This window comes from Sus scrofa, chromosome 13 (genome assembly GCF_054392235.1).
Source record: "Sus scrofa isolate SSC_HxYL_T2T_F1_AM1 chromosome 13, Sscrofa_HxYL_maternal_Yorkshire_Landrace_v2.0, whole genome shotgun sequence".
Taxonomy (NCBI): Eukaryota; Metazoa; Chordata; class Mammalia; order Artiodactyla; family Suidae; genus Sus; species Sus scrofa.
Window position 1 is genome coordinate 89,308,092 of NC_139395.1, and position 25,119 is coordinate 89,333,210.

General features: G+C 44.2%; 1 protein-coding gene across 2 annotated transcripts in view; it reads left to right on the forward strand.

The window, feature by feature from the left end:
• The window catches only part of BFSP2 (beaded filament structural protein 2), an 82,468-nt gene that overhangs the window by 14,401 nt on the left and 42,948 nt on the right, over positions 1–25,119 (forward strand). The window lies entirely within an intron of this gene.

Genomic DNA, 25,119 nt, shown 5'->3' on the forward strand with positions numbered 1-25,119 from the left:
GGAAAATACTGAAAGAGGTAAGGGGAGTCTGGTCCATGTGATTTGGCCAGCTGTGTTTGCTAACTGGCGCTTATCCAGAGAAGAAACCCTTCTCATATCTTCATGACAGGAGCAAACTGGAGTAAGACGACTCTCAGAGTTAGCATAATACCCTCCCACAGGAAGTGGGAAATGGGGCAGCTAGATCACCAGATGTTTGCATTTCACAGAGATGACTTCCAGGTCCTAGAGGAAATATTCTGGGTTGTAGGAGATTTCCATCTTGGGGCGGGCCAGGTAGAGAAAGGATTTACAATTCCAAGTTTCCTAAAGTAATACCTAAGAAAAGGTAGGTCAGGGGCCTCTTGTCAGGTTTCAGATGAAGGTCTGGAGCAGATGGAAGCCATGCTAGAGTTTGGTCAGGACCTCTAGTGGGTGAAGGCAGGTGTGGAGGGGCTGGGAATATCGAGCAGTTTGCAATTTCCTCCTCCAAATGTCAAGCTCTCCTGGTATCTGCCCCCGCCCCTCAAGTTTCTATTCCAAGGGCCTGGTCTGGAGTGGGCACCATAGCACACAATGGGCAACCCATAAGGGGCTGGGCAGTGAGGGCTGAATACAGAACCAGACAGGCTCAAGGTTTCAAATGAACTCAGGGTCAGAGACCTTTCTTCAAAGTCCACACCAGAAATGAAATACTGGAAATAGCCTAAAGGCCCCACAGAGCTGAATATTGCAGCAGAATCCTCTGCAACTGTAAGACAGAAACAAGGAAGCCTTTTATTTATTTTTTCTATTTTTTTTACTTTTTCTTTTTTTTAATTTTTTTCTTTTTTCTTTTTTTTGCTTTTTTTAAAATTTTTTTATTTTATTTTATTTTATTTATTTATTTTTTGTCTTTTTGCCTTTCCTAGGGCCACTTCCCACGGCATATGGAGGTTCCCAGGCTAGGGGTCAAATCGGAGCTGTAGCCTCCGGCCTACACCAGAGCCACAGCAACACAGGATCCGAGCTGAGTCTACGACCTACACCACAGCTCACAGCAACACTGGATCCTTAACCCACTGAGCAAGGCCAGGGATTGAACCTGCAACCTCATCGTTCCTAGTCCGATTTGTTAACCACTGTGCCACGACAGGAACTCTAAGGAAGCCTTTTATGTAGTGATGGCAAACTAGTATATATATATATATATATTAATGAAAGGCAGCCTGCAAAACCTGTCTACTATGTTATCTGTTTACATTTTAAACAAAGGAATAAAAGAAGGAAGAGAAAAGGGAGCAAGGGAGAAAGAGGAGGAAGGAAGGAAGCAGGAGGAAGGAAGGAAGGTGAGAGGCAGACCCTCTTTGGAAGCATACACAAACTGGTAGCAATGGATGGCTCCAGTCCAGGGCTGGGTGTCTGGAGACAGAGGTAGGGGCAGGCTTTCTTTGGACTTGATAATTTTTTGCAGTGTTAGACTGTTTTACCTTAAAAGAAAATGAAGTTATATAAAACTCCTACCAATGACTTGTTATTCACGGGGGTGGGGAGTGGGGCAGCTCCAGCAGAGTCCAGGGCTGGTGAAGCCTCCACAGCCTCATAGCCTCACAGAAACCCCAAAGTAGGTGGGAGGGAAGAAGACTTCTCAACAGATTCCTCGCAGAAAAACAAACAAACCAACCCCCCTCAATAGTCACGTATAGGAGCAATAGGAAAGACACTGATGGCCTACACTCCCCAGAAGAACTAAATTAAAACTTAATCCAGGCAAGAGCAGAAGGCAAATGTGATGCCTCTTTATGGGAGTTATTGAAAGAACAGCTGAACCCAGCACAAGGTAATCCAGGGCCCCTGGCTTTCCCCCAGAGGATTTATGCTGATCCACCGAAGTTAAGGACTCAATTTAGGAAAATAAAACCTAGTTTATTGTCATCTGGCTGGGGAAAAGCATATAAAGACTCATTTGTCTGGCTGTAAACGAACTGGTAGAGCTGACTGTCACAAATGCACATTATTCAGCAGAAATGAGAAGTTATTTCAGCCATTATCAGTAAGTAATGAAAAGCAGTAGACAGGGAGTGGAAAATTCCATCACAAACATGAACTGCAATTGAAAAACAACTGGTAATTCTTATTTATTCATTTCAGGGACCAGTGACTAACCATCTAAATAAGTCTTAGGGGAAACACTACAACATAGAAAGAGAAATGAAGTTAGAAAGCCCCCGCCCCAGCAGACTCTGGGCAAAGTTGCACTAGAGCAAAGAACTCTCAAAGCCCACACCTGCCTGCATCCCCTCCCCCAACACCCGGCCCCACCCACAGGCCCTGGCCCCGCCCCCATTCAACCTCCTGCTGCCTGGATCTCCTGTCCCAACCTCACCCTCAGCCTTGAATTGCGCCACCTCTTCATCATCTCCCACCCCTCCAGTAAGAGGCCACTGATAAGGCTTGCTCCCACTCAACTGTGAGAAGGGTTATCTGATAAATGAATTGATAGTTACTTGGTGTGTGTCTCTTAAACTTACTAACACTGGATTGTATGCATTATGAAGGTGAAAAAACGGCTCTCCTCTCTGTGAGTGGCTATGAAGTGTGAATGAGACAGGGAAGGGAAGTTCCTGGCCCTATCCCTAAGAAGCTGAAATCCCTGGTAGGATTTCAGCACCCACAGTTGTCTGGGAGATAGCCCCAGGCCCCCAGAGTGAGTCCCACCCAGGGCAAGCCAGACCTGGCATCAGCCTCAATGGGCTGCCCTGGGCAACCCCTCAGTGCCAGGTGGTTTGCCAGCACCCAGCCACCACCTGGAGCAGGAACAGGTGTGGGTTCTACAAGGTTCTCTCCAGTGTCTCCTATCTGAATCCTACTCTTTGATTAGACTCATAGAGATAAACTGGGCATGTTCACTGTGAACTACAGGCCTCAGGTACAACACTTGTGTCTGTGTAACACCTGCAAGTATTAACAGGAATTTTATTCACTGTCTCATTGGATCTTCTCCACAATGTTGTGTCACCCAGGAGATGGGAATATGCTCACAGTACCACCCTGCCAGGGCTGCCATGTAAAGTACCACAGACTGGGTGATACTGGGGGTCTTAGACAGTTCATGGTCCTGGAGGCTGCAAGCCTGAGGTCAAGGTGTCTATGGAATGGTTCCCTCTGAGGCCTCACTCCCTTTCTTATACATGGCTGTCCTCTTCCTGTGTCTTCTCAAGAGTAGTCTTGTTCCCACTGCTCACCACTTGCAATATCAACTCCATATTCGCAAATTGTAGGAGAAGAACATGCCTTTAATCAGAATGCTGGCAATCTGGGGAGGTGGCGGACTCATCATCCCCCAAAAACCACCTCCAAAGATTCTGCTTGGCTATGAAATTTTAAAGGGAAACAGAGAAGTAACCTCAGTTAATCATTGAGATGGGGGTCAGCATTGTTGCCATCCCCCACTGTGTGCTGGCTTGTCCACTCCTGGTGATCTTCCTCTAGATGTGGTCTTATTCACACAGTTGGTTCATGAAATTATTGAAGGGGAAGCTAGGGAAGAGATCAGGTCATCTGTTAATTATTTATTCTTCATTTCTACTTCTTTGATCTATGGAAAGAACTGAAAGTTAGGCAAGGTATTGTGTGATATGAAGATCTGAATGATGTGCATGGGTGGAGATGAATAGAGCATGGGGGTGCCTGGTTTAAAAGTTAGTTACCACATGGCTTTGCCAAAGTGACAAGGAAAGGGGCTCCCAGCTGAGGGTCTTTTCCTGCAAAGAGGTGCTTACAGTCTTCCCTCTACACCTGTGTCCAAATATCCTCTTCTTGTTAGGACATCACTCATTTCAGACTTTGGTGACCTCATTTTCACTTAATCACCTCTCTCCACATGCATTTATTCTGAGGTACTAGGGGGTTAGGACTTCAGCATACATAATGGGGTGTGGGACACAGTTCATAACACCCATTTTATAGACAAAGAAACTGAGGCCCAAAGATGGATGAGTAGAAGGACTTAAGCTCACTTCCTCTTATAAAAACACCAAAATTACAAATAGCTGCTGAATAACAATCAACAAAATAGACTAGAAACTACCAAAAAAGATATCCTACACCCAAAGACAAAGAAGAAGCCACATCAAGATGGTAGGGAGGGGTGCTTTCACCATACCCACTGGATGGGCAACCTGCAGACTGGAAAATAACTATTGCAGAGGCTCTCACATAGGAATGAGAGTTCCAGGCCCCACCTCAGGTTCCCACATCTGGGGGACCGGCATTGGGAGGGGGAGCCCCCAGAGCATTTAGTATTGAAGGCTAGCAGGGCTTGTATACAGGAGCTCCACAGGACTAGGGGAAACAGACTCCATTCTTGGAGGGTGAACAAAGGCTTTCATGTGCACTGGGCCCCAGGGCAAAGCACAGACTATATAAGAATCTGGTCAGACCTACCCGTGGGTCTTGGAGGATCTCCTGGGAAAATAGGGGGTAGCTGTGGCTTGCTGTGGGAGAAAGACACTAGAGGCAAAAGTCTCTGGAATAATTGTCAGTGTGAACTCCCTTGGAGGTGGCCATTTTGGAAAAATCTGGCCCCAGCCATCAGATCTGAGAAGCCCCAGGCCAAACAACAAAGAGGGTGACAACACAGCCCTACCCATCAGCAAACAGGCACATGGCTGCCTCCTAGGCACACAGCCACCTCTAATCATACCCAGAGACAAAGCCCCACCCACCAGAGGAGAAAGAATCAGCTCCACCCACCAGTGAGCAGGCACCAGTTCCACCCATCAAGAAGCCAACACCAAGCCCCTGTACCAACTTCACCCACAACAGGGAAGACAGTAGAAGCAAAAGAGGCTACAACACTTTAGCCTGCAAAAAAGAAAACACACAAAATGAAAAGGCAAAAAATGTGACCCAGATGAAGAAACAAAGGGAAAAAAAAAAAAAACAGAAAAACAGTTAAGTGATCTGGAGATAAGCAACCTCAGTGAAAAAGACTTTAGACTAATGATAGTAAAGATGATTCAAGATCTTGGAAATAAGAGTTTCCATTGTGGCTCAGTGGGTTACAAACCTGACCAGTATCCATGAGGATGTGGGTTCAATCCCTGACCTTGCTCAGTGTTGTAGGTCATAGATGTGGCTTAGATCTGGCATTGCTGTATCTGTAGCTCCAATTAGACCCCTAGCCTTGGAGCTTCCATGTGCCATGTGTGTGGCCCTAAAAAGACCAAAAATAAATAAATAAAGACAAAGAGGAAACACTGAAAGCAGCCAGGGAAAAGCAGCAAATAACATACAAGGAAACCCCAATAAGATTATAGGCTGATTTTTCAGCAGAAACTCTGCAGGCCAGAAGGGAGTGGCACTACATACTTAAAATGATGAAAGGGAAAAAAACCTCCAACCAAGAGTACTCTACCCAGCAAGGCTCAGATTTGAAGGAGAAATGAAAAACTTTACAGACAAACAAAAGCTAAGAGAATTCAGCATCACTAAACCAGCCTTACAACAAGTACTAAAGGAATTTCTCTAGGTGTAAAAGAAAAATTACAAATGAGAAGGCTCACCAGTAAAGGCAAACATATAGGAAAGGTAGAAATCATCCACATACAAATGTGCTACCAAAACTGGCAATCATGAGAAGAGGGGGCTACAAATGCAGGAAACTAGAGATTCATTTGCAGTTAGAAGACCAGCAACACAAAACAATCTTGTATATAGATAGACTCCTATGTCAAAACCTCATGGTAAACACAAGCCAAAAATACACAATAGATACACACAGAAATAAGAAAAAGCAACCCAAACATAACACTAAAGGTAGTCATCAAACCACAAACCACAAGAGAAGAGAAAAAGAGGAGGGGAACAAAAAGACCAAAACAAACAAACAAATCCAAAACATTTAACAAAATGGCAATAAGAACATACATATCAATAATTACCTTAAATGTAAATTGACTAAATGCCCCAACCAAAAGACACAGACTGGCTGAATGGATACAAAAATAAGAACCCATATATGTGTTGTCTTCAAGAGACCCACTTCAGTTCTAGGGACACATGCAAATCGAAAGTGAGAGGATGGAAGAAGATATTCCATGCAAATGGAAATCAAAAGAAAGCCATAGTAGCAATACTCATATCAGACAATAAAGATCTTAAAATAAAGAATGTTACAAGAGACAAAGGACATTACGTAATGGTCAAAAGATCAATCCAAGAATATATAACAATTGTAAATACATAGCCAAGACATGGAAACAACCTAAAGGTCCATCAACAGAGGAGTGGATAAAGAAGATGTGGTACATATACACAATGGAATATTACTCAGCCATTAAAATGAACGAAATACCAACATTTTAGCAACACAGATGGACCTAGAAATTATCATACTAAGTAAAGTCAGTCAGACAATGAGACACCAACATCAAATGCTATCACTGACATGTGGAATCTGAAAAAAGGGCACAATGAACTTCCTTGCAGAACAGATACTGACTCACAGACTTTGAAAAACATATGGTTTCCAAAGGAGATAGTTTGGGGGGTGGGGGGATGTGCTGGGGTTGTGGGATGGAAACCTATAAAATTGGATTGTGATGATCATTGTACAACTATAAATGTAATAAATTCATTGAGTAATAAAAAAAGAATAATTGTAAATACATATGCACACAACATAGCATTTCAATACCTAAAGCAACTGCTAACAGCCTTAAAAGGAGAAATCAACAGTAACACAATAATAGTGGGGGACTTAAATATCCCATTTACAGCAATGGACAGATCATCCAGATGGAAAATCAACAAGAACGCACAGACCTTAAATAATGCATTAGACTAGATGGACTTAATAGAAATCTGTAGAATATTCCATCCAAAAGCAGCAGAATACACATTCTTCTCAAGAGCAGACAGGACATTCTCTAGGATAGATCACATTCGGGGTCACAAATCAAGCACTGGTAAATTTAAGAAAATTGAAATCATATCAAGTATCTTTTCTGACCAAGTGCTATAAGACTAGAAATCAACAAGAAAAAAAACTTCAAAAAACACAAACACGTGGAGACTAAACAACATGCTACTAAACAATCGATGGATCACTGAAGAAATCAAAGAGGAAATTTAAAAATACCTAGAAACAAATGAAAACAAAGACACAACAATCCAAAACCTATGGGATACAGTAAAAGCAGTTCTAGGAGTTCCCGTCATGGCCCAGCAGAAAAAAATCTGACTAGGAACCATGAGGTTGCAGGTTGGATCCCAAGCCTCTCTCAGTGGGTTAAGGATCCAGTGTTGCCATGAACTGCAGTGTAATGACACAGACGTGGTTCAGTTCCTGTGTTGCCATGGCTGTGGTGTACACCAGCAGCTGTAGTTCCAATTGGACCCCTAGCTTGGGAACTTCCATATGCCTTGGGTGCACCCCTAAAACAAAGAAAATTTAAAAATTTTGAAAAGCCAGTTCTAAGAGAAAGATTTATAGCAATACAAGCCTACCTCAGGAAACAAGAAAAAGCTCAAATAAACAACCTAACTTTACACCTAAAGCAACTAGAGAAAGAAGAACAAACAAAACCCAAACTTAGCAGAAGGAAAGAAATCATAAAGATCAGAGCAAAAATCAATGAAATAGAAATGAAGAAAACAATAGATCAATGAAACTAAAAGCTGGTTCTTTGAAAAGATCAGCAAAATTGATGAGCTCTTAGCCAGACTCATTAAAAAAGGGAGGGGGTATTCAAATCAATAAAATTTGAAATGAAAATGAAGAAGTTACAATGGACATCACAGAAATACAAAGTATCATAAGAGACTACTATAAGCAACTTTATGCCAATAAAATGGACAACCTAGAAGAAAGGGACAAATTCTTAGAAAGGTACAATCTTCCAAGACTAAACCAGGAAGAAATAAAAAAGATGAACAGACCAATCACAAGTACTGAAATTGAAACTGTGATTTAAAAACTTCCAACAAACTCCAGGACCAGATGGCTTCACAGGTGAGTTCTATCAAAAATTTAGAGAGGGGGGAGTTCCCGTCATGGCGCAGTGGTTAACGAATCCGACTAGGAACCATGAGGTTGCGGGTTCGGTCCCTGCCCTTGCTCAGTGGGTTAACGATCCGGCGTTGCCGTGAGCTGTGGTGTAGGTTGCAGACGCGGCTCGGATCCCGCGTTGCTGTGGCTCTGGTGTAGGCCAGTGGCTACAGCTCCGATTGGACCCCTAGCCTGGGAACCTCCATATGCCGCAGGAGCGGCCCAAGAAATAGCAACAACAACAGCAGCAGCAAAAGACAAAAGACAAAAAAAAAGACAAAAAAAAAAAAATTTAGAGAGGAATTAACACTTATCCTTCTGAAACTATTACAAAATACTACAGAGGAAGGAATAATCCCAAACTCGTTCTATGAGGCCACCATCACCCTGTACCAAAACCAGACAAAGATACCACAAAAAAAATGAAAATTACAGGCCAATACCACTGATGAACATAAATGGCAAAAATCTTCAACAAATTCTAGCAAACCAAATCCAGCAATACATTAAAAGGATTGTACCCCATGATCAAATGGAGTTTATCCCAGGAATGCAAGGATTTTTCGATATCCGCAAATCAATCAGTCTGATACCTCACATTAACAAACTGAAAAATAAAAACCATATGATCCTCTCAATAGATGCAGAAAAGGCTTTAGACAAAATCCACACCCATTTCTGATTTTTAAAAAACCCTCCAGAAAGTGGACATAGAAGGAAACTCCCTCAATATAGTAAAAACCACACATGACAGACCCACAGCTGCCGTTCTCAATGGCAAAAAGCTGAAAGAATTCCTGCTAAGATCAGGAACAAGACTAGGATGTCCGCTCTTGCCACTACTATTCAACATAGTTTTGGAAGTTCTAGCCATGGCAATTAGAGAAGAAGAAGAAATAAAAGGAATCCAAACTGGAAAAGAAGAAAAGCAATCACTGTTTGCCGATGACATGATACTAAATCTAATAAAATTTGAAACAAAAATGGAGAAGTTACAACAGACACCACAGAAATGAAAAGGATCATAAGAAAATCCTAAAGATGCTACCAGAAAACTGCTAGAGCTCATCAATGAATTTGGTAAAGTCGCAGGATACAATTAATACACAGAAACCTATTGCATTTCTATATACTAACAATGACAGATCAGAAAGAGAAATAACAGAAATAATCGCATTTACCATTGCATCAGAAAGAATAAATACCCAGGAATAAACTTACCTAAAGAGACAAAAGACCTATATACTCTGAAAACTGTGAGACACTGATGAGAGAAATCAAAGATGACACAAACAGATGGAAAGATATACCATGCTCTTGGGTTGGAAAAAGCAATACTGTCAAAATGAGTCTACTACCCAAAGCAATTTATAGATTCAGTTCAATCCCTATCAAATTACCAATGGCATTGTTCACAGAACTAGAACAAAATATTTTAAAATTTATATGGAAACACTAAAGACCTGGAATAGCCAAAGCAGTCCTGAGAAAGAAAAATGGAGCTGGAGGAATCAGGCTCCCTGACTTCAGACTAAACTACAAAGCTACAGCCATCAAAATAGTTTGTACTGGCACAAAAGCAGAAATATAGATTAATGGAACAGGAAAGCCCAGAAATAAATCCACACACCTATGGTCAACTAATCTATGACAAAGGAGGCAAGAATATGCAGTGGAGAAAAAGTCTCTTCAATAAGTGGTGCTGGGAAACCTGGACAGCTACATGCAAAAGAAGAAAATTAGAACATTCTGTAATACCATGCACAAAATGGATTAAAGACCTAAATGTAAGACCGGACCCTATAAAACACTTAGAGGAAAACATAGGCTGAACACTCTGACATAAACCACAGCAATATCTTCTCAGATCCACCTAGAATAATGACAATAAAAACAAAAATAAACAAATGGGACCTAATTAAACTTAAAAGTTTTTGCACAGCAGAGTAAACCATAAACAAAACAAAAAGATAGCCCAAATAATGGAGAAAGTATTTGCAAATGAAGAGACTAAGGGATTAATCTCCAAAATATATAAAACTGCAGCTCAATCTAAAAAAAAAATCAAAAAATGGGCAGAAGATCTAACAGATATTTTTCCAAAGGAGACATAGGATGGCCAAAAACACATTAAAAGATGCTCTACATAACACTAATTATTAGATAAATGCAAATCAAAACTACTATGAGTTACCAGCTTACTCCAGCCAGAATGGCCATCATCAAAAAGTCTACAAACAATAAATGCTGGAGAGGGTTCAGAGAAAAGGGAACCCTCTTACACTGCTGGTGGGAATGTAAATTGGTGTAACCTCTATGGAAAACAGTATGGAGGTTCCTCAAAAAACTAAAAATAGAATTACCATATGATCCAGCAATCCTACTCCTGGTATCTATCCTGAGAATACCTTGACTTGAAAAGATACATGTACCCCAATGTTCATTTAGCACTATATACAATAGCCAAGACATGGAAGCAACTTAAATGTCCATTGACAAAGGAATGGATATACAAGATGTGGTACACATATACAATGGAATACTACTCGGCCATAAAAAATGAAATAAGGGCATTTTCAGCAACATGGATGGACCTAGAAATTATCATACTAGTTGAAGTTAGTGAGAGATGGACATTGTGTGATGTCCCTTGTATGTGGAGTCTAAAAAAGGGATATGAGGAGTTCCTGTTGTGGTGCAGTGGAAACGAATCCAACTAGGAAGCATGAGGTTGTGGGCTCGATCCCTGGCCTCGCTCATTGGGTTGAGGGTCCCAAGCTGTGGTGTAGGTCATAGACTCAGCTCAGATTCTGCATTGCTGTTGCTGTGGTATAGGCTGGCTGCTGTATCTCCGATTCAACCCCTAGCCTGGGAACTTCCATATGCTGCAAATGCAGCCCTAAAAAGCAAAAAAAAATTTTTTTAATAAAATTAAAATTTTTAAAAATTAAAAAGGGATATGAATGAACTCATTTGCAGAACAGAAATAGACTCACAGACTTCGAAAAACTTATGGTTACCAAAGGGAGGGAGGGATTGGGGATGGAAATGTTCTAAAATTGGGTTTTGATGATGGTTGTACAACTATAAATATAATTTTTAAAAAAAGAAACTGTGGGGAGTTCCCACTGTGGCACAGTGGAAACAAATCCGACTAGTAACTATAAGGTATAGGTTTGATCCCTGGCCTCACTCAGTGGGTTAAGAATCCGGCGTTGCCTTGAGCTGTGGTTTAGGTTGCAGACACAGCTTGGATCCTGCCTTGCTGTGGCTGTGGTACAGGCCAGCAGCTGTAGCTCTGATTCAACCCCTAGCCTGGGAACTTCCATATGACATAAGTATGGCCCTTACAAAAAGAAAAAAAAAAAAAGAAAAAAGAAAAAAAAGAAAAAAAGCTGAGGTCCACAGAGATTAAGTTCCTCATTGAGTTAATGTCCCAGCCAGGACCAGTTCAGTGTTCTGCCCCCAAAACCTATGAAAAGCCTCCTGTTAAATTCATTTAAAAGATTTCAGGAGTTCCCTGGTGGCTCAGCAGGTTAAGGATCCAGTGTTGTCACTGCTGTGGCATGGGTTCGATCCCTGGCCAGGGAACTTCTGCACACCACAGGTGCAGCTGAAAGAGGAAAAAAAAAAAAAAAAAAAAAAAAAAAGACCCTAGACTGTAAAGGGTAAACGGGCCACAGGGATGCCTTGAGTGCAGAGTGCTATTTGATAAGATTGAGTCATATAGTCAGCGAGGGCCGCCCTCTGAGAGAGTTTAAACTCTGGAATGTGCCTCCTTTTTCTCCGCTTCTCTGCCTCTTTTAATTTGGGAGAAACTGCCAGAAACTGTGATTGATCCTTACCCAGGCTCGCTCTAACTGCAACTAACTGCTTTAGCAAGGATGCGTGAAGCTGGGCATCTTGCAGCTGTCAGACAGCTCAGTACTGGGACTTGAAAGTTTAACAGCTTGGCTGTTGGTAATGGTGCAGCCTCCCCCCTCCCAACCCCAGGGATTTCTATTTTTCTTTTTCAGTGATTTTTAATGCTCAGAAAAATGTGCTGAGCAGTCAGCCCTGGAGGCAGAACCTCTTTATCTGAACAGAGTTGAGGAGCTCCCCTCCATGGGGGCTGGACGGCTCTGTCGGGGGTTGGGGAGGCTCCTCCTAAAAGGCACACCTACATCAGGTGCTCTGGTCCAGGGTCCTGGTTCTCTGCAGGGGTGATCGCCTCCCACCACACCTAGATCCACCTGCCCCACCTAGATCTACCTGCCCCTTGAGGCCAAGGGCCTGACCCCAAGGGCCTGGGTCTGGGGTGAGGCAGGCACCTGTTACCGCCAGGCAGACCACTAAAAGCACACCAGTAGAGGGACAGAGTCAGGTTTATTCACTCACTGCAGCAGGAGAGAAACACTCTAGGGAGCCTGGGACTTCTTGGGAAAAGGCACTAGAAGGAGCTTGTGAGGTTGGGTCGTACTGGTGATTTGGGGGAAGCTGAGTAAGGACTTGTTCTGAATTTGATGCTCGCAGAAACTGGGGGCACTGGGATGACTGGGTAGCTTACAGTTTGTATCCAGTGGACAGTTGTGAAGCAGGCCTGTCGCTGTCATGAGTAGACAGTAGTCCCTCGCACTGCTGGCTGGAAGGAGCATGTGGGCTGTGGGGTTGCAGAATGTCCTTTCCTCTCTGTTCACATGCAGTCAAGGCATGGTCTTGTCTCTGTCCCTGCCCACCAGGATCACAGAGTGACCCGTCTAGTGGTCGTTGATACTCTGTGAATATTTGTGTACAGGAGAGAACCTCAGCTCCCTGCTATTGGGGTGGAGATTTACTTCCTCCACCCACACTGGGCTTCCTAAGCCCCTGTCCTGGGCAGCCGGAGGGCTTGGAGACAGAGCGAGTGTGTTGGGGTCTCCCCTCACACTTGGCCCTGCAGGGCCCTGCAGGCCGGGGCTGGAGTGCCTTCTCTTTAAGAGGCAGGACCCACTCTGTCCTCAGAAATGCAGGGGCCCCGCACGCCTGCCTGTGTCACTGTCTTGTCCCCGGGAGTCAGTCACATGCCTGCACTGTGAATGAGGGAGAACAGAGTGAAGAGAAGGCAGGGTACTGGCCTCAGACAGAGCTACCCAGGCCCGACTGTGTCCTTCCCTGACCCTGTGAGGCCCTGGTCCAGTTACTAACACCCTAAAAGTCAGTTTCCTTATCTCAAATTAAGGGGAGAATGACCCCTATCTCAGAGAACTGTTGTGAGGACTCTGGGAAATGATGTAGGGGGACTAGAAAATAAACTTCCAGGAACTTGGCCTCTCCTTCTCTGGTGCCCTGGACAGTGCCTGGTACATAGTAGCTGCACAATAAATATTGATTAAATCAACAAAGAGCCATGCCCAGCAAAGTAATTAGTTAATAAGAGGTTTTTCTACTTCTAATATATTTGTTTTCTAGGGCTATCGTAACAAATTACCACAAGTTGGGTGGCTTAAAACAACACAAATGTAGTCTCTCACAGTCCTGGAGGCTACAAGTTGGAAATCTAGGTGTCAGCATATCTATATTCGTATTTATTTAACAAATAGCAAAAATGTGGGGGTTTTTATTTGCATTTTAGGGCCACACCTGCAGCATATGGAAGTTCCTGGGCTAGGGGTCAAATCAGAGCTACAGCTGCCAGCCTGCGCCACAGTCACAGCAACACAGGATCTGAGCTGCATCTACTACCTATATCACAGCTCACGGCAATGCCGGATCCTTAACCCACTCACTGAGTGAGGCCAGGGCTCAAACCCTCATCCTCATGGATACTAGTCGGGTTTGTTACCACTGAGCCACAATAGGAATTCCTGCAAAAAATGTGTTTAACCTATGCATATATTATGTTTGCTGCTAAGGTTTCAAATGATAGGATATTTACATACCTCAACAGTCAAAACTACTTGAGTTTGAATTTGTGTCATCAACTTAATTGTTCTCTTTTAAATCTAAATAAGTTAATCTAAATAATCTATTATTAATCTAAATAATTTATTAATTTATTAAATCTGAGTTTAGCTAAAAATGAAAAAAAAAATAGCCCTTCGGAGGGAGAATCTGTTCCTTGCCCTCTCTTCCACCTTCTGGTGGTGGCCAGCCATCATGGCATTCCTTGGCTTATAAATCCATCACTTCAGTCTCTACCTTCCTTCTCCCTGTGTGTCTGTGTCCAAATTTCCCTCTCATAAGGACCTCAAGTCACACTGGCCTAGGGTCCACCCTAATGACCTCAGATTAACTTTGACTACATCAAAAATCTTCTTTCCAAATAAGGTTGCATTTATAGGTATTCGTTGGAAGGGTTAAGACTTCAACATATCTTTTGGGTGACACACAATTCAACCCACAACAGTAACTATTGTTTTCATCACAATTATAGTCCCAATTTCCAACATTTCATCCTATTTCCTCAAATGTCACTCTAAAGGTTCCAGAAGTGCCAGTACTTCTGCACCTAATCCACTTCACCCTCACTTCCTTTTGCGCTGGAAATCAGATTCCAAATCCTATGAAACCACGCAGAGCTTGGGGTTCAGAAAGGAATTGGTACAGAGAACCCGAGAGAGTACTGTTCGTATAGCAGAAACACAGTAACTGTCACTGTGTGACCTTAGACAAGCTACTCCACCTCTCTGAACCTCAGTTTCCTCAACTGTTAAATGAAGAGATTAGGTCAAACTGACATCTCTTCGAAGATGCCCAGGGAAGAGGCCAGATGCCCTCTCACAACTTCAGCGAGGAGGTGCACTTTACCACCCTCTCCAGGGACAGGTAGTGGCCAGGTACTGACTCACATGTCTGTCCGCACTTTGGGCTGCTAAGTGGCTGTGTGCCTTGTGGCAAATCCCCTTTTGCTGTGAAGCCCCTCAACTATAAAGGAGAGGGTGGAATTCTCTGATTTCCCAAGCCTTGGCCCTAGACCTTTCTGGCACTGATCCCCATTATCCCCAGGCAGTGGAGGATGCCTGAGAAAAGCAGCAGCTCTCCCATGGGCCAGGTTCCCTAATCCTCTGTGGCTGCCCTAGTGGGCCAGTGGGAATAGGAATGTTCAGTACATACTGGCCACCTCCTTCATTTCTGGGGGTCAGGTGGTGGCCTGGGCCCCAGCACTGGTGAAGCAGTTTTATTTAGTTTTGTTGTTGCTAGTGCTATTTTATTTTATTTTTAGATAATTTTTATTTTTTCCATTATGGTTGGTTTACAGTGTTCTGTTAATTTTCTGCTGTACACCAGCAAAGTGATCCAGTCACACATACATATCTACATTCTTTTTCTCACATGATCCTCCATCATGCTCCATCGCAAGTGACTAGATATAGTTGTTCCCAGTGCTATACAGTAGGATCTCATTGCTTATCCATTCCAAATGCAATAGCTTGCATCTATTAACCCCAGATTCCCAGTCCATCCCACTCCTTCCCCCTCCCCCTTGGCAACCACAAGTTTGTGATGAAGCAGTTTTATGGAGCTCTGACACTCCTGCCAGAATATATCCCAGGTCTTGCTAGCTGGCAGTGAAGGGAGAAATTGGCCAGATAGGGGGTAACTGAGAGAGCAAGCCCATACCCGATCCAAGAGCACAAAAATCCGGATTAAATTAAACCAACATACACCTGGAATTTCCAACTCGAACAGCGCCAGCATCGTGCCTAACCTAAAGGTGGTGCAGGTTACAAGTAAACCTTCTTTCCCATTCTCAGAGAAACCACCAGCGTGCTCCCATCACCCACCACTGTCATTCATCCCTAAGAACAGAGGTATGATCTGACAGGTCCTGAACCTGGCACAAGGCCAGGCACAAACAGAGCACGGGAGGGAGGGAGGAAGGAAGACAGACGGAGACAGTGCCTTACAGCGATTAATGGTACCAACCACAGAGCCCAAAAGAACTGCATTCACATTCTGAATTTGCCATTGACTGTGTGTGTGACGTAAAACACATTTCTTAGCCTCTCTGAATTTCAATGCTCTCATCTGTGAAATATGGATGATATTTACTCCACAGGATTGTCCTGGGAATTAAATAATTCACTTGGAGCATTTAGCATAGTGTCTGGCCAAGCAGGCACTCGATAAACTGTAGTAATAATTTACGTCATTGTTTGTAGTGTTTAAAATGATAATAACTGCTTGGATGGCAAGGCTATTACCATCTGCTCAGCCAACTCTGCCCTACCCCAGGGTGAAGGAATTAGCAGTTGCACAGGGATAATCAAAGACGGACCCTTGGTGTTTGGGAAGAATCCACCTTGTGGCAGATATCCAAGAGTAGCCTCCAGGCTAAATCCCAGTGGCCTGGGAGCTGGAAGTGGAGTCCCAGGTCACTGCTTCTGACCAGGTTCTCTTGGCAGGTGGCACCATCTTCTGGCTGCTATGAGAACTGTCTCACACCCTTAGTCACCCAGCTGCAAAGTGTGATTTGTGCCAAGTTCTGGATGCCTATAATCATCCCTTCACCTCTGAAGCCGTTCTGGTACTGAGAGGCCAGCCACACACTTCACGCTGCCCCGCAGTCACTCTATTCACGTCAGAAATCCCATGACAGCTCCCAATTTCCTGAGGATTATAAATCAACCATAAAATTTCACTTTGCCCTGAGACTTTCTTTGCATATATTATCCAGCAAGTCTGTACTTATTCTCTCCTGCTTCCCATTTGTGATGGAAGAAACCAACCCCTCCTTTTCTCTTTCAATTACATTTTCTGTGGCTTCCAGTTTGGGGTGAAAGCTTGAGTTTGGAGTCGGGGTTCCTGAGTCCCACCTAGTCTCAGCTCACCAAACACTGCCTGGGTCCCTAACCTCACCCACCTGCAGCTTTTCATCATGTACACAAGGAGAGAGATCATTGCACCTGCCATCATGGCCCCGACTCTTTTGAAATTTAAGGAGAATAACACGAGGGGGAAAAGGTTTTGTCAGTGTCAGAGATTCGGCTGCAGCTCCTCAGCCTGTGGGTGTAATTAGTGTCACATGTAAGTACAGAATCTTAGCGATGTTGGCGTGCACCGGCCCCACCTCCTTCCTCATCAGCAGGCTCCACAGTGTAACCTTTGTCAGGGTCGCTGCTGTGAGGCTGGCTCAGAATTCAGTTTGATTCTGTTCTTTCATCAGGCATTGAATGTGGGTCTACTCTGCGCCAGGCACTATGGAATTCAGATATTAAAGGCTCAGAATTCTCAGCCTCCAGGACCTGGAGGCCCAAGAGAGACGAGGAGTAAATAAATAAATCCACACATTGTTGAGTGCCTGCCGTGTGCCAAGCACAGCGCTGGGCGTGTGATGAATGTCAGCTGTGCGTTGAACAGGAGGGACTCATGAGGTCTAGTTACAAAAGCAGCTTTGGTTTGAAAGGAACCCCTTCCAAGGTCCCTTTCAACGTGATCAGTGGGAGGTAAAGACAGTCTCCTGCCCCAGATTCAGAACATGAATGCTCTCAGGATTTTTCTGATTGCTTATAAGTAATTAAAAATTCCATGCTCGTTTTAAGTCACAGAACACCGTCTCAACCCAGTAAACAGCACGTCTGGTCAATATATTATTCAACCCACTCACCCTTGTTTTCACCCCTCCCCAGGTGGGCCCAGTGCTCTCCCACCCCCACTCTGGGCTGCCGGTTCTAACCCAGCCAGAGTGTGAGCAGCATGGAAGGAGAGGAAGGGCCAGCAGGAAAGTTCTTTCCTTTTTTTTTTTTTTTTTTTTTTTTTTTTTTTTTGCTTTTTAAGGCTGCACCCACAGCATATGGAGGTTCCTAGGCTAGGGGTCCAATCGGAGCTATAGCCGCCGGCCTACACCAGAGCCACAGTAATGCGGGATCTGAGCCACGTCTTCGACCCACACCACTGCTCACAGTGATGCCAGATCCTTAACCCACTGAGCAAGGCCAGGGATCGAACCCGCAATCTCATGGTTCCTAGTCGGATTCATTAACCACTGTGTCACCACCAGAACTCCAGGAAAGTTCTTTCTTGAGAGACACTGTGGCTTCACAATGTCTAGGTCTGGCTGCAGGTTAAACCAGATTCCTTCTCCTGGGGACATTTTTCTGGGTTCTTCTGAGCACACCCCCACCCCCATTGGACCAAATGCAGGCAGAGGCCCTCCTTTGGCTTGTTCCCCCAGTGTCCCTAACCCTTGCAGATGGCCAGGTGCTCCCTCGGCGACCCCTTTCAATAGAGCTCAGGTCGCCATGCCTGCTACGGGTCTGGCCTCCACTGCCCATGATCATGCATCTCTGGGGCCCTGAAAGACAAGTCAGTGGCTCACCAGACTGGGGTCAGGCAATGTAACATTCTGTTACATATTCACGTATTTTCATCACTTTGCTTCTTCTGGGAGAAAGTTTCCTTATCCCCATTCTACAAGCAGGGATTTTTAGAGTGTCACACATCCCCAGGTGACAGAGACAAGGTCTGAAGCCCTGTCCCTCTAGTTGAGGCCCAGTTTTTCCATAAGTCCTTGCCATGGGTGCTAAAGGGAGGGGACTCTGGGGCCTGGGACAGTCTGTTACATCTCTCTGTGCCCTGGTTCTTCATCTTGTGTGAGCTCACACAATCTCTGAGAGCCCTTTAGATTCTAAAACTGTGTCATGAAATTTGTGTGTATGTGTGATAAGAAGTGTGTGTGCTGGGTGAGGGGCAGTTCTTGTTGTGGTGAAGCAGAAACAAATCTGCCTAGTATCTATGAGGTTGTGGCTTCAATCCCTGGCCTTGCTCAGTGGGTTGAGGATCCGGCATTGCCATGAGCTGTGTAGGTCACAGATGTGGCTTGGATCCCATGTTGCTGTGGCTGTGTCATAGGCCAGCAGCTGTAGCTCCGATTCAACCCCTAGCCTGCAAACTTCCATGTGCCCTGGGTGCGGCCCTAAAAAGAAAAACAAAAAAAAGACAGCGGACTTTGCTATAGAAGACTTGTTGTCAGTGAGTTCCTTTGTGGCTCAGTGGGTAAGGATCTAGCACTGTCACTGCAGCAGCTTGGGTCACTGCTGTGGTGCAGTTTCAATCCCTGGCCTGGGAACTTCCACATGCCTTGGGCATGACAAAAAATAATAATAATAATAAGGGGTGTATGTATATGTGTGTGTGCATGTGTGAGAGAGAGAGATTTCTGAGTTGAGGTTTCCTGGAAGCTGACGGCAGAGAAATCTGCAGGGCCTTACCCCCCAGTGAGTGTGGGAGGCTGCCTGCAGCTTCTCTCCACCTCCTGCTGTAAGGCCCTGTGTCTCCTATAGGCCTGTACTTTGAACAAGTGTGTGGGAGAGAGGGCACCATTTGCATGATGCTGGCATCCTGCTCCCTCAGTGAGGATGAACCCAGTACTATCATGAGATGGGAGGTGTGAGTTTGTTTCCTCTTCAGTCAGGTTCATTTCTCATAGGACTTTCCTGGTGAGATGGTTGGGTCTTGCTGAGTATGATACTGGTGTTTCTAGAGAGGAACTTTCAGACAGCCTGACTCCTCGTTTAAGCCAACTGTCTCATCTGGAGAAAAACCCCATCTGTGCTGGACTTGCTGACCGTGGATTCCCAGAATGGCATCGTCCAAGGGCTTTCCCAGGAGAGGCTGGGCCATGCATGGGCAGTGTTGTCCCAACACTGGCTCTGGCACCATGGACAGGATTCCAGGGCGCAGCAGCTCACAGCACCAGCCTATTCTCTGCTGCATCTCCCTAGATCCCCACAGCCTCTCTGTGGAGTAGACAGCAGGTGTTATTACCCCCATTACAGGTGGGGAAACTGAGGCTCAGGGATGAGAAATACACGTCTACTGAAAACCAGCACTGGGTCCGCCCCTCTGTTTTCTGTTCCAAGACAAATACTTTGAGTTCTGTCTTCTCTTTCCTGCTGACGTTTACACCAGACTGAATGAGCAATTCCTTCCCTCCCTTAATTGTCTCCCTCCTAAATCCCGTTCCTGGACTTGGAGCCCAAACCCACCTTCCTGCTGCTCAGCCAGCCCCAAATGGGAGGTGGGGTGGAGTCTCAGGCAAATGAAGAGTGAGGATTCTTCTGTAATTCCTTTAATAGACTCTTGGCTGCATTCATGTTACCAATCTGCTGACCGGTCCTTTCCACACCATCGTAATAAATTGAGGTTGTGTCCACATAACAGAGAAGGGTTTGTCCCTTTCATTAAATTAACCTGGGTTTGCAGACCCAGGCTCAGAAGTAAAGCTTATTAATTCCTGATGGCCCCTAAGTGTCCCTTAAGTTCCAACCGAGGTTAACAAAGCTAACATTTATTGAGCACTTACTATATGCCAGAATTTGTTCTCAGGTGTTGCATATCTTAACCCATTTAACCTCACAACTCTCTGAGGCTGATACTTTTCTGACCCCTTTTTTAAAGATTAGAAAGCTGAACACAGAGCAGTTAAATAATTTTTGCAAGGTCACACACCTACGAGGTGATAGGGACAAGACTTTCAACTTGGGTAGTTTGATCCCAGAGCCAGTGTGCCCAACACAACCGTCTAGACAGATGAAGGCTAGAGGCATCCTGACCATGGAGAGTTTCTGGGAGGAGAAGAACGCTTGTCTTAGATGGAGTCCCAAGAGGCAGATCCCAAGTCCAGGACTCTTTAGCAGGAGACATATTGTGGAGATGTCCCTGGATAACCTGTGAAGTGGGTAGCAAACAAGCAGACCATCTCAGGAGTCCCAGCTACATGGGTCAGGAGGGACATTCCACCTCAGGTTGTCCCAGACTGCCAGCATTCCCGAAGGACTAGCTGGGGAACTGACAAATGGGCCCTGCTGACTTGAGGGCTCTACTCCAAACAGAGCTCCAAGTGCTGACTGTGAGAAGTGAAAGCCCAGAGAACCTGGGGTGCAGAAATGGTGGCAGAAACAATGAAAGGGGATGTGAGCAGGTACTGATAGTGTCTGCTCCAGCAGCCACCCCTGAAATGGGGAAGAAATGCTTGTAATTCAGTTTAAGCCTCAACAAGTCCCCAGAGTATTTCTGAGCAACACAAATTGCTCTGCTGTTAGCCAACACCCAGGAAACAAATCTTGTCAGATGATAACTATTTCTGCTGAGCCTCCTCTGGGTAAACACAAAGTGCCTCTCAACGAGCCCATGCAACGGACCATGTCCATGTGGCAGCCGCCTGCCCACACCTCACCCACTCCTCCCGCCAGCTCCCCACAGTGAGTCCACTCAGGAAACCCACTCCATCTCCATCCCCATGGCCCAGAGGCATCTTCTGGAGCCCTAGACATCTTCCCCTGTCCTCTGCCTGGTCATCTCCTACCACCTTCGACCTGCCTCCTCCACCAACCTGTCCCCGCCACTCCTCTCAACATGTTAGGGGCCCAGGGTGTGCCATGCATGGCACCGATTTTCTTTTCCTCATTGTTTTGTGATGTTATCTCTCATTCTTAATTACAAAATATGTCAAACGTATAATAAAGGGTACCCAACATCCAAAATTGTCCACCTTAATGTTATTTGCTACAGACCTTTAAAAATATAAAATCAAGAATCCCCATCATGGTGCAGCAGAAACGAATCTGACTAGTATCCGTGAGGACCCAGGTTTGATCCCTGGCCTCACTCAGTGGGTTAAGGATCTGGCCTTGCTGTGGCTGTGGAGTAGGCTGGAAGCTGCCGCTCTGATTCAACCCCTAGCCTGGGAACCTCCATATGCTACGGGTGCAGCCCTGAAAGAAAAAAAAAAGCAAAATAAATAAATAAATAAATAATTTTTTAAAAACCCACAAAATTGAAGATTTCAGATACAATTGAAAGCTACTTTGTCCTGTTCTGATTCCATTCCCCTCCCCAGAGGCCACTACAGTTCTGAGTTTGGCATTTATCATTCTCAGCAATGTTGTTCCAGTTTTCCTAAATATGTATGTAAATCCTTCATGGGACTATTTTGCATGATTTTAAACTTTATCTTCAATTATATTCTACTGCGTATTATCAGGGTTCTCCAGAGAAACAAAACCAATAGGATGTTTCTACAGAGAGATTTATTTTAAGGAATTGGCTCATGCTATACTGGAGACTAGAAGTCTAAAATCAAGGTGTCAGCAGGTTGGAGACTCAGGAAGAACTGTTGCTCCACTTTAAGTCCAAAGGCAGGCAGAATCCCTTCTTCCTCGAGGGACCTCAATCTTTGTTCTATTAAAGAACTCCAACTGATTGAATGAGGCCCACCCACGTTATGGAAGGCAATCCTCTTTACTTAAAGTCTCCAATTCAAATGTTAATCTCATCCAGAATAATGTTTGACCAAACATTTAGGCACCATGGCCCAGCCAAACTGACACATCAAATTAACCACCGCATACTGCTTCCTTCAACTACTTGCTTTCTTCAGTCTTCATTTCGATTCTGAGATTTATCCATGTTGATACATATATGTAGCATTTCATTGTATTTCTACCATAGGTTATGAATTTTTCTGTTCATGGATGTAGGTTGCTTTCAGTTTCACTGGATGGGCATAAACCTTGTGCACACATGGGAGAGTCTCTCTAGGTCAGAGGTGGGCAAACTGTAAGCAGCCCAAATCCAACCAGGCACCTGCTTTTGTAAATAAAATTGATGAGAACAGAGTCATACCCACTCACATGCTGATTGTCTACGTCTGCTTTCTTCTTCTTTTTTTTTTTTTTGCTTTTTAAGGCTGCATATGGAGGTTCCCAGGCTAGGGGTCGAACCAGAGCTGTAGCCACTGGCCTACGCCACAGCAACACCAGATCCGAGCTGCATCTGCAACCTACACCATAGCTCACAGCAATGCCAGATCCTTAATCCACTGAGTCAGGCCAGGAATTGAACCTGTGTCCTCATGGATGCTAGTCAGATTCGTTTCTGCTGAACCACGACAGGAAATACTCTACAGCTGCTTTCATACTTCTAGGCAGAGTTGTGTAGTTGCAACAAAGACCCGATGGCCCAGAAAGGCTAAAGGATTTCCTACCTGGCCCTCTACAGAAAAGATTTCTTACCTGGCTCCAGGTCAGTACCAAGGAGCAGAATTGGGTACATCCATCATCAGCTTTTATATAGCATTGCCAAATGGCTGCCCAAAGCAGCTACACAAATTTACCCTCCCAGAAACAGTGTGTGAGGACCCCACTTTTCTTGCATCCTTGCCTCCCAAATGTTTGCCAATCTGATACTCCTGAATTGGTTTCTCATCATTATTTCACATTTGGCTCTTTAAACATGCATCACTTACTCATTCGACACACACCTATTAAAGTACTACTGTGTACCTGGTACTATCAAGATAAAGCTGCCCTATTTTACAAGAGAGAATACTGAGCTACTTAGTGTTAGAATCACAATCCAAACATGGTGGTGAGGCAAGGTGGTTGCGTGTGGGTGTTGCAGGCATACCCTTCACCATGAAAAATAGTCAAATAGCTGACATTGTTCTGCAGGCCTGAGGATGCTCGGTTGGGAAATAAAACAACAATTTGGCTCTCTGCCCACACCTTCTGACAGTCAGGGGCAACTCCATTGTAAGTCTTAGCAGAAAGAACCTATATTTCACACAAACATCAGTAGAGTTATTTAGTAATTAAACTGGTTTTCTGTCTTCTCTTTTGACCTTAGAAAATAAAACATCTGCAATTATAAAAGAGAGAGTGAGTGTGAGAAAGAAACTGTCCATGATCGATACAACAAGAAATAGAGCTTTATTATTTAAAGTTACCAAGATAGCCAATAAATAATGGAAAAAGGAGGTGGAGTATGTGCTAAATCTTCATTTGTCTGCCGTGAATTCAATAAATAATGCCCCTGTCTGATTACTCAAACAATCAGGAAACTTGTAGAAATACGGCACAAGCTCTGGACAAGCAAACAGCTGGGGACTAGGGTGCAGAGAGAGAAAAATGTGGGGTAGGGAAGCACTTTCCTTTATAAACCTTTATAAACATTTTTTTTAGTATTGTTTAATTTTTTAAACCAGTGTATCATTGCTTTGATAATTTTTAAATTGAAATACAGCAAATACATCTAATGTAATTATAGATGAAGTGATATCTCTGTAATCTCAGAAATAGGAGTAGAGGTCAGTATAGAAGTGGTTTTTTTTGTTTTGTTTTTTTTTAACTTAGCTATGGATTTTAATTGTTGGAGTAGTGTGGTGAGTCTCACTCTTCCTTTATATGTAGTTTTATGTAGTTGAAAATTCCCATAATAAAAAGTTTTTTTAAAACAACGGAGTTCCCTTTGTAGCAGGTTAAGAACTCGACATAGTGTCTGTGAGCATACAGATTTGATACCTGGCATGGCTCAGTAGGTTAAGGATCTGGCATGGCTGTGACTGTGGCATAGGCTGGCAGCTCCAATTCAACCCCTGGACTGGGTGCTTCCAAATGCCATAGATGCAGCCCTAAAAAGAAAAAGAAAATAAAAAAGAAAAAGAGCATGGGCTGTGCCCCCAGATAGATGTGTATTAAATTCAGCTGGGCTACTTAGTCCTGTGGGCAAGTTACCGAGTTCTTTGGGCCTCAGTTTCCTCATCTGTATAATGGAAACTATACAGGCACACCCATTTTGTATGACTGTTCACGTTGAGTGCAAGGATTAAATGAGATCCTGCCTGTGAAGCATAAAACATGGTAAGCCCATAAGAAGTGTTTGGACTCTGTCTTTTTGCTTCTCTTTTGAGTTTTATAAAGTTCGACTATAAATTTTGAGCTCTGCTTCTCAGGCATCTTATACTTAGTTCCACACATCTGACTATGTTCTGCCTTATATGTCTGTGTTAATTTGCTCTCCTCTGCTAGCTTACTTCATCTACTCAGTCCACATTTATTGAGTACCTGTATGCTGGGCACTGAGCTCTGCTGAGGAGGCAGAGATGAGAGACTGTCCCATCTAAGGGACACACGGGTCAGTGGTGGGGAAAGACAGAAAAGGGTGAGGATAAAGTCCAGCATAACAACTACAGTGATAGAGATATACCCACAGGGGATATGGGGAGTACAGAGGATGCCCAGGGCAGCCTAACCCGGGTTTTGAAGGATAGGTAGGAGTTCACCTGGCAAAGAAAGAAAGCATGGAGGCCAGGTGACCTGGTTAGGTCACAACATGCAGCAGTAGCAGCATGAGTCAATGTCTGGAGGCTG